Source organism: Xenopus laevis, chromosome 4S (genome assembly GCF_017654675.1).
Source record: "Xenopus laevis strain J_2021 chromosome 4S, Xenopus_laevis_v10.1, whole genome shotgun sequence".
NCBI classification, from domain to species: Eukaryota; Metazoa; Chordata; class Amphibia; order Anura; family Pipidae; genus Xenopus; species Xenopus laevis.
In genome coordinates, this window is record NC_054378.1 from 86,855,568 (window position 1) to 86,864,845 (window position 9,278).

The window sequence follows — 9,278 nt, forward strand, 5'->3', positions numbered from 1 at the left end:
TCAAGTAGAAAACTTGTGGGGTGACATCAAAAATGCTGTCTATGAGGCAAAACCAAGAAATGCAGAAGAATTGTGGAATGTAACAGGTGCCAGAAGCTGGTTGACTCCATGCAACACAGATGTGCAGCAGTTCTCAGAAACAGTGGTTATAAACTAAATGTTAGTTCAGTGATTCAAAGGAATGCAAAATCTTGAAATATTTTTCAGTTTATACCAGGGGTGTACAAAACATCGAGATCCATCAGTAGACCTTTAGCTAGTGATCAGTAGATCTCAAAGACACTGCTAACAAACAGCTTGTCTCAATCACCCTCCTCTCATAATTCAATGTTTAAGTAGTATTTTCTAAGGAACAGAATGCTAACAATGCTTGGGGATTGTAGATCAACATCACTAAAAGTAGACCTCGCATTAGTAAAGTATGGGCACTCCTAGTTTATACAGTGAATGTTTGCGTTTTTTACATTTGGAAGAGGGGATAGTTGTGAAACCTGGGGAAACTGCCACATGGAAAGACTGATAATGGAAACAACAACAATATAGAGTCCTTGTAGACATAAATGCAAAAGAGTTCCTGTTGAGAATATTAATATTTATATTTATTCCACAACACTACTGCCCTTGCCATAAATAGCCATTTTCACTGAAGTGGAAATTCTTTTCCTCAAGTCTAAAGCATTGGCTTCTTCTTTCATTGTTCCTCTATCTGCATATAATGTTTTCTAATGTACTAATGTAAAAGAGTAAACCTGTTACCTTGAAGGGCCTTTTCTCCAGAGAAAACAACCCTAACACAAGCTTATTTTTTTTCATTACTGAATAGTCTTTCCAGCAGGGAAAACATGTTTTTTTCCAACACCCATCTGATCTGATCCAGCAGAATAATGCACTGAAATCCATTTTTTCAAAAGAGCAAACCATTTTTTTATTTATTTAATTTTGAAATCTGACATGAGACTAGACATATTGTCAGTTTCCCAGGTGCACCCAGTCATGTGACTTGTGCTCTGATCACCTTCAGTCACTCTTTACTGCTGCACTACAAGTTGGAGTGATATCAACCCCCTCCTTTTCCTCCCCAGTAGCCTAACCATGGAAAAATAACCAGATAACAGCACCCTGACAAAAGATTACTTTTCCTTGGCAGATATGAGAATAGCACCCAATAGTAAAAATCCAAGACCTACGGTGACGACTCCAGTTACATTGAGTAGGAGTAGCAATGGACCGTCTGAAAGCAGTTCCATCATGATGTGCTGACTCTTTCTGAAAGCACAGGATCAGGCAAAATGACCCAAGATGGCTGCCTACATATCAATAATGCCTGTGCATACCCGCTCTAGTGTGGCCTCTGCATTTGCCACCTAGAAAGATTTAATATTGTAGATATTGTAGAGCGGGCATTTAACCTCACTGTGGTCTAATGTTATTTCACTTATGAAAGTGGCCTGTTTTGTCTATTTCGTTACTGAGCAAGCATTCTTATCATTCCTTGCACCCATAAGGATAAGAACATCTTTATCTTCTAAAAGAAGATCTTACTTTATCACGAGGTGTCTTTTTTTCAGGACAGTGCTCTAGTCATCTATGTGCATGAAATCGCACAGCTAATAAAATATTCTTACAGATGAGACATTTCAGTTGGCTTTTTTGGAAAGAACAAGTTACCCTTTATGGCAGAGCCTACAGCTCAGTAAAAGTCTTATCTGGGCTTTCATAATAGTTGAACTGTTTTGTTGAATGTATTAACTGGCAAGAGTAGCAAAGCTGGGTCTGTTGTTCTTCCTTCTGCCCAATGCATGGAATGTATTTGATGTCTACCAAAAAGGACAGTACTGTGTCTAGGCATATGTTGTCTATCACAAGCAAGAGCTAGATGTTTCAGTAACCCTCAGTCTTCAGGATTTTTGTTCAATGTTTATTAAGTATAGGATAATTCATATGACTGACTAGAACTTAGTGGTAGATCATTTTCTATTAGTTTTGTACCATGCGCAAAAAGCAGTGGCATTGTGTTGCATTGTTTCACTTGGAAAATGCCTAATAGGCACATGTAGGTAAGCAAAACTTGTTCTGTATGTCCCCAGTAGTATGCAGGATGTATAGCAGGAAGTATTCCATCTTTTTTGATGAAATTGTGTATATATCTGATGCCCAGAACTATACTTATAGCATTAAGTAGAAAAGTAAAGAGGCAACCTTGCTTCCTTTACTAGGAATGCAACCCACAGGGCTGGCAGGACCATAAGTATTTCAACTTCCTATAAGTTGTAGATGGAGTTCTTCCCACCGTAATCTTGTTAACTGAAGCTATTTATAGCTTGTTGTCCTACAGGATAGTGAAGCCCTTTGATCCGTGCCCACCTCGAATAACAGATGTATTAACTAGTGATTGGTTACAGCCGTAACTGTAAATGCTACATGACCAAATAGTAGTCTGTGTAAATGATTGTTGCAGCCTGCACCAACAATGATTAAATAGGAGTATGAATACATAAATAAAATGATTACCCATAAACTGTTAAAAGAGCTTTTAATCTGTATCCTCCATTGGCGACCAAGGCTAGGATGGGAATATGCATGCCTTCCTGCATTTGGATGACACAGCCCAACATACACTGGAAAAGAGAGGAGAGACTAGGGCCTGTTATGTTTAAACAACAATAAACATTTTTTTTGTTGTTGGGTCCCCCCTTTTCACAAAATATTTGTGCCCTAGGCAGGTGCCTCTGCCACCTACCCCTATTTCTGGCCTTTGCACAGATGCATCCTTTAATATGTTTGCATATACATTGGATACATGTATAATTATGAGTCAGATGAGATATTTATTGGTTATTATATATTACCCTCTAACTAGCTAGCTCATTTTTGCACAAACATAATGACGCCACAGGATTGAGTATCTGTGTGCCCTCAGTATAGTGTTTTTATAATACGGAACACAAAGTCACCGCAGTGAATGTGTAGGACTGGCTCGGTTTGAATCAGGTGGGTTCAGAAAGCTTTGGCCTTATGGAGAAGGCAGCTTGCGTGTGCTTGTCTTTGGCATGAGAATAAAGCGCTTGCAAAAATCCAGAATCGTAAATTTGAATGGCTGTGCATGTGTAAAGTAGCAGCTTTAGAAATACATATAACTCTGGCCAAGTATATGTTAACTGAGTGTCAGGTGAGGTTTTACAGATCTCACTGTGTATTTTTTAACTGGAGATTATAGGTGAATATCATTGTGGGAAGGGGCAAGTTGCAGATGAGCAGCCAATGATGTCATAGGCCTGGTATTCAGTCAGTCAGGCAGTGTATGGATGTGCTTCCAGATGTCATGCCCTTCCTACAGTACATATACTGTACATATACTAGTTTATAAACTAACCATTCATTTCCTTCTCCCTGTTACCTGCCAGCTTGAATATCAGCCCTGGCCATGAAGCAAGTACAGAAAGTCAGAGGAATATAACAGGCTGGCAACATAGGTTTTATTTGGCAGTTGTAAGAGTCGCATTTCACGGCGGGCACCTCAGCATAGAAAAAGTCTGGGTTTGTGGTCAACAGTAGGGATGGGCAAATTTGACCCGTTTTTTTCACCAAAAATTTGCCACCGGCGAAATGTTGACGACGCCCATTAAAGTCTATGGGCGTCAAAAAAATGTTGTCACGCGCTGCTATACAAGTCTATGGGCGTCATTTCCACGGCGAAACAAGGCGAAAAAATTCGCTCATCCCTAGTCAGCAGTGAGGCTGAAAAATCCAAAGCATTCTGAAGACTAATGAAATTGAAACGATATGAACAACATTGGTGGCTCCTTTTCAGAGATGGTACAGTGCACCCGATACATAACTTGCATTTCCTTGGTTGCATTCAGCTGTAGATTTCCAGAACATGGAATCAAGATATAGTTATGGCCTTAATGCAAAAATGTATTTCCTTATATTCATTAAATTTTCATTTTCTTATAGCACTGCCATTTTTCGAACACAATCTTGCCTTCCTCACTATACCATACCTTACATTCCTTGACAATTAACCAGCCACCCAGTTCCTGTATATAAAACATCTGAATCATTACAGCCGTTGTGTTCCATTGTGCTCAGCTCAGTTTGCCATCTACAGTGAGAAGCTATCAATAGTATAAGCCTATTTCCAATAAAATGATAACTTCAGTTTGAGCAGAAATGTTGTAGCTGGGCTGCTATTCAACAACTTTGTCTCCTAATCGCTTCACCAGTGCACATTCTATACTTGTGTTGGAAAAATAACAGTGAACCAGTAATATTTCCACTTTATATTTCACATTTTTCAGGTCCCAGAAGGAGAAGCTAAAATACTTTTCAGATGAACTTGTCAGCAAATATCTGTTGCTGTTCCTCTGTACAACGGTAGCATCATTACTTCTAAATTAATTTATATTGGCTCAGAACAATATGACTGTTTCATTATCCACTGAGTAACAACTTGCTATCTGTACGGCTGGATTAAACCAGTTGGTGAACCAGATGGATATATCTATATTTTCATTAACGCACATAGTCCTATGTAATGGCAGCATACCCCACCTACAGTGAAGAGTTATTGATAGTATGAGCATATTTCTATTAAATTGACAGCTGCAATTTCAATAATTTCAATACATTTTGCAACTTGGCTGTCAACAACTTTGTCTCATAATAGCTTTACCAATACACATTCTAATAATTGTGTTCCGTAACAGGTAGTATAATGGTATTATAAATCACCACTATGACATGGTATTGGCCATAAAATACATGTTGAGGCACACAGTTGGCATTCCAATTCATCTTATCCGAATGGTATCTTAATGCTTCCCACTCTAAGACAGAAATGTCTCTCCAACCATTACTAGTTCTTTTAACTATTGCTGTTAAAAACTGCACTATCACCCATCTTCCCTGGTGCCTCATGTGCAATTCATAACTAAATCATGTCATTTTCATCTAAGGATATTTCCAAAAATGTGATCATTTATCATACAAGACACAAAATCCTGATTCACTCTTTCTCATATTGACTACTGTAATTCTCTGTTAATTAACCATCTCCTCCAAAAAACCTGTCAACTCTCCAGTCCACAATGAACACTGCTGCCAGACTTATACACCTCAGCAACCGCTCCTCCTCTGCCATGCCCCTCTGCAAATCCCTGCACTGGCTTCCATTACCTTTCAGAATAAATATAAACATAATGCCCAGACACTGAAGTCAGGACCAGCAAACAGCTCTGAACTTATCTCCAAGTACTCACCAAACCACTTTTTAGTGACCCAGGATTGCTGCATGCAAAGGTTTTATAAGCGGCAATTCCAATGTATTGTATGTGTAGGGGCAGGCATTTTATAAACTGTTCTAATGAAGCACTAAGCAGTAATGGCAGGTAAGTATTCAAAGGAAGAAGTAGACATTTAGAAAAAGCTTGGGGCATTACAAACGTGGTTCAAGATAACTTTTATAAGTTATAGAATGGCCAATTAATAGCAACTTTTCAATTGGTCTTTTTTATTTATAGTTTCTAAATATTGCCTTCTTCTGACTCTTTCCAGCTTTCAAATGGGAAGGCCAAAAACTGTTGCTCTGTGAGGCTACAATTTTATGGCTATTGGTATTGTTTGTTACTTATCTTTAATTGTCAGGCTGTCAACTATTTAAATTGGAGTTGTGCATTCAAACCCCAGATGATACAAAATGAAGACCGGTTGTGAATTGTTTCTGAATTTCACTCTCTGCTTATACTAAAAGTTTTAAGGCAAACAACCCCTTTAATTAGCAAGTAAGATGCTTTAGCTAAAGGAGGTTTGAAACTCAGGCTGCCATAGTGTTATCATGTGTATATATATATAAACAGCTTTCTGCTTTATGTTATTTATTTCTGCATGTTTGTATGTATAAGCACAGTGACAAAAAACTCTGCTGATAAATAGGGTGTTTTCTTGTTCGTGAGAAACATCTGTAAGCATAATTTACTGGGGAAAAAAACAGAATAAGAGCAATGTGGTTTTTCTGCTTCCATTATTTAAAACATGATCTATAAACCAAAGAGTATGTGCCTAAATAATCATTTCCTAGGGATTTCCATTGGTGGCCTTTGTCATTGAGACCTGTGGAATGGTTTGGACATATTTGTTGTGGGGCTTGCTTATTTCTGTGAGAGCATCAGATGTCTGGGTGGGCCACTATGTCACTTGAAGTTATTTGTCAGGAACTGCAGGAATGTAAAACATTTGAGCAAGACAGGCTGGAAGTTTATCTAGGTGCGCTAGTGTTTTCTTTGGCTTCCTGCTGCCAATGGACCAAGAGACAACTCTTAACCTCATTTATTATGTGTCAACAAACAGGGTCGCCATCAGGGAGGCACAGGGGGTACTGTTTGGGTCACCGACATTAACTACACAAGTGCGCTTATCCAACCACTCCATGGGAGGGATCTCTCAGTGGGTGAAGGGGTTGGCAATGGGAGTGGAATCCTCTGGGTGATTGTTCTGGCACCTATATTCTATCACAAGGACATATTAAATATGCTAAATGATGATTCTGGCTAGTAGTTGATTATTAGTATACTACATAGCCGCAACAGCTTATAACTTACAGAACCCACTGATTTTGCCTTGGTCGATCAGCCTTCCTGCTACTTACCGATATTTTAATGTCACACACTGGACATCAATTTTAATCTTAAGTCTTATAAAAAGTGGTGTCAATGTTATTTTTTAAAGCTGGCCACAGACGCAAAGATTCGATCGTATGAATCAACGTATGATCGGACTTTCCCATCTCCCGACCTGCCACTAACCATAAAGATCAAAGTCTTACCATTCAGAAGTAGTAAGAACAGATGAGCCGATGTTCTGCCCCTGACAGCAATCATACGAAACTTTATGTCCGACAAAAGCTGATATTATCAGCAGCCGACAGAAATTTTCTAAACTGTCCGATCGACCAAACGACCGCTCTCCGCCGGACGAAAAATGACAGGACTCTCCACACACAGTCCGAATATCGTACGATCGGATCTTTGCGTCTATGGCCAGCTTTACATATAGGAGGACCCTGGTCACCAATTATTTTTTTTAACTTGTAGGGGGGGGGGGGCCCTGACGCCACAGTTTTTTTTTTTTACTTATAAGGGGACCATCATCATTAATGGCTTTTAATAACTTGTGTGGGGGGGGGTTTACTGTTTTTAGCACTGATGTCTGTGTGCTTTTTTAACTGTGGGATGGGCAGGATCTGGGTTGGGGCTGGGGTGGACGGGGCCAAGGAGTCCCTGAAAATGTTGTTGTATGGGGCCCTGTAATTTCTAATGGTGGCCCTGGTCAACAAGGTTTGAAGCCTGCGAGTCAGTTCAACATTCTGTAACATTTACTGTAGATATACTGATGGATTTCTTCAAACTGCAATATCATGTAGCTAGAATGATACTGGGGGCTCAGGCCACAGTTTAGGAGTAGGGTGCTCCAGGCAGAAAGTTTAATTTTTTTAAAAAATGTATTGAGACTGAGAGTCCATGGCAAATCATCTCTCTGCCCTGAATTCAAACTTAGGGGGGACAATCAAGTTATTTTATGCTACAAAACTAAGATTCATTAACTCCCCAGCATATTAAAGGGGCGGTTCTCCTTTAAGTTATCTGTCAGTGTGTTTTAGAATGGCAATTTCTAAGCAACCTTTCATTTGGTATTTATTTATTTTTTTTCAGTTTTTTTGTAATTATTTGCCTTTTTCTTCTAACCCTTTCCAGGTTTCCAATGGGGGTCACTGAACCCATCTAAAAAACAAATGGTCAGTGAAGCTACAAATATATTATTATTGCTATCCATGTATCCATTTATATATTGCTGACATTAACATCATACTTTCAAGTCATTATACATTTTTCACTAAAAAGAAGAAAGAAACGGAAGGTGTGCTGGAGATACCTCAGTTATACGGAGATATGACTTTAAATGCGCTGACTCGATCGTGTTCAGTTCCACCACTTCTAAGTCGGCTGGGCGGCACTTGTGCGGGTCTGTGTCGGGTCGCGGCCAGATGTCCTTGTGTTGGGAGGGATGTAATCTCCTCCCGCCGGCGCTGATCCGATATGTCCCGCAAATTCAAATGTCGGCGTTCTCCTCCACCACGCGGTCTTCAATCTTCATAGGAGTGCTTTTAGCGATGCCGTCTACTTCTCCACAGGATAGTTTAAGCTAAAGGGGATTTATTTAAATAGAAATTCTACGGCACTATTTTTTGCCTTTCAAGTTTTTATTAAATCCAATAATAGGTCATATAAAACACAGTAACAAGGCCCAACGCGTTTCGTATATGATTATACTTCCTCAGGGGCTGATTTCCCATGTTGCCTCACAGGGGTATTTTTATCCCTTCCGTGGGCAGTTCCCTTAATTAAAAATGCAAATTACATTTATTAAATCATGCCATATAAAATATAAATATTTAATAAAACAGATTAGTAAAAATATTTTTAATCTTTTAAAAAACATTTTATATCAATATCGATATTTAAGCCTTTGGGAGTTAAAGTTTTTAATTTATGGATCCAGAAGGTTTCTTCCTGAGATATTGTTTTAGTCATATCACTCCCTCGCCAATGGTTCTTTTTAAGCTTTATTCCCATAAAAGTGAGCTGTGTGGGATCTGAATTATGATGTGTTTTAAAATGTGCAGGGACACTGTGGGTAATTATTCCTTTTTGTATGTTACTGACATGTTCACGTATCCTGGTTTTCAAACTTCTAGTGGTTCTACCCACATATTGTAACATACACGGACACTGTAACAGATATATTACATTTTTAGTGTTGCAAGTAATTATATCTTTTATGTCAAAAATTTCTTTTGTTACATTTGACTTAAAATTAAATGAATTTCTTGTATTATTCATTTTTCACTGCCCATGTAGAGCTTACAATCTAAGGTCCCTATCACATTCACACACACATTAGAGTTTTATCAGAAGCCATTTAACCTGCCTATATGTGAGTGGAATGTGGGAGGAAACCAGAGTAACCCCACACAGACACGGGGAGAACCAGGGGTAGGCAGAAGAGGCACCTGCCTAGGGCGCAACAATAAGGAGGCGCTGAACAGGTTCCTACTGAAGAGTCCTCTACCTACCCTAAGTCCGGGTTCATGTGCTCCCTGGTTCCTGGGTTGGTATATAGGCTCACATGGATTCCATACAACATTCTTCTTATAAAAAGCATGAGACATTCTACTCTTCCTTTAATCAAGTGACTAGGTGACACAAAAGGAATAATTACAC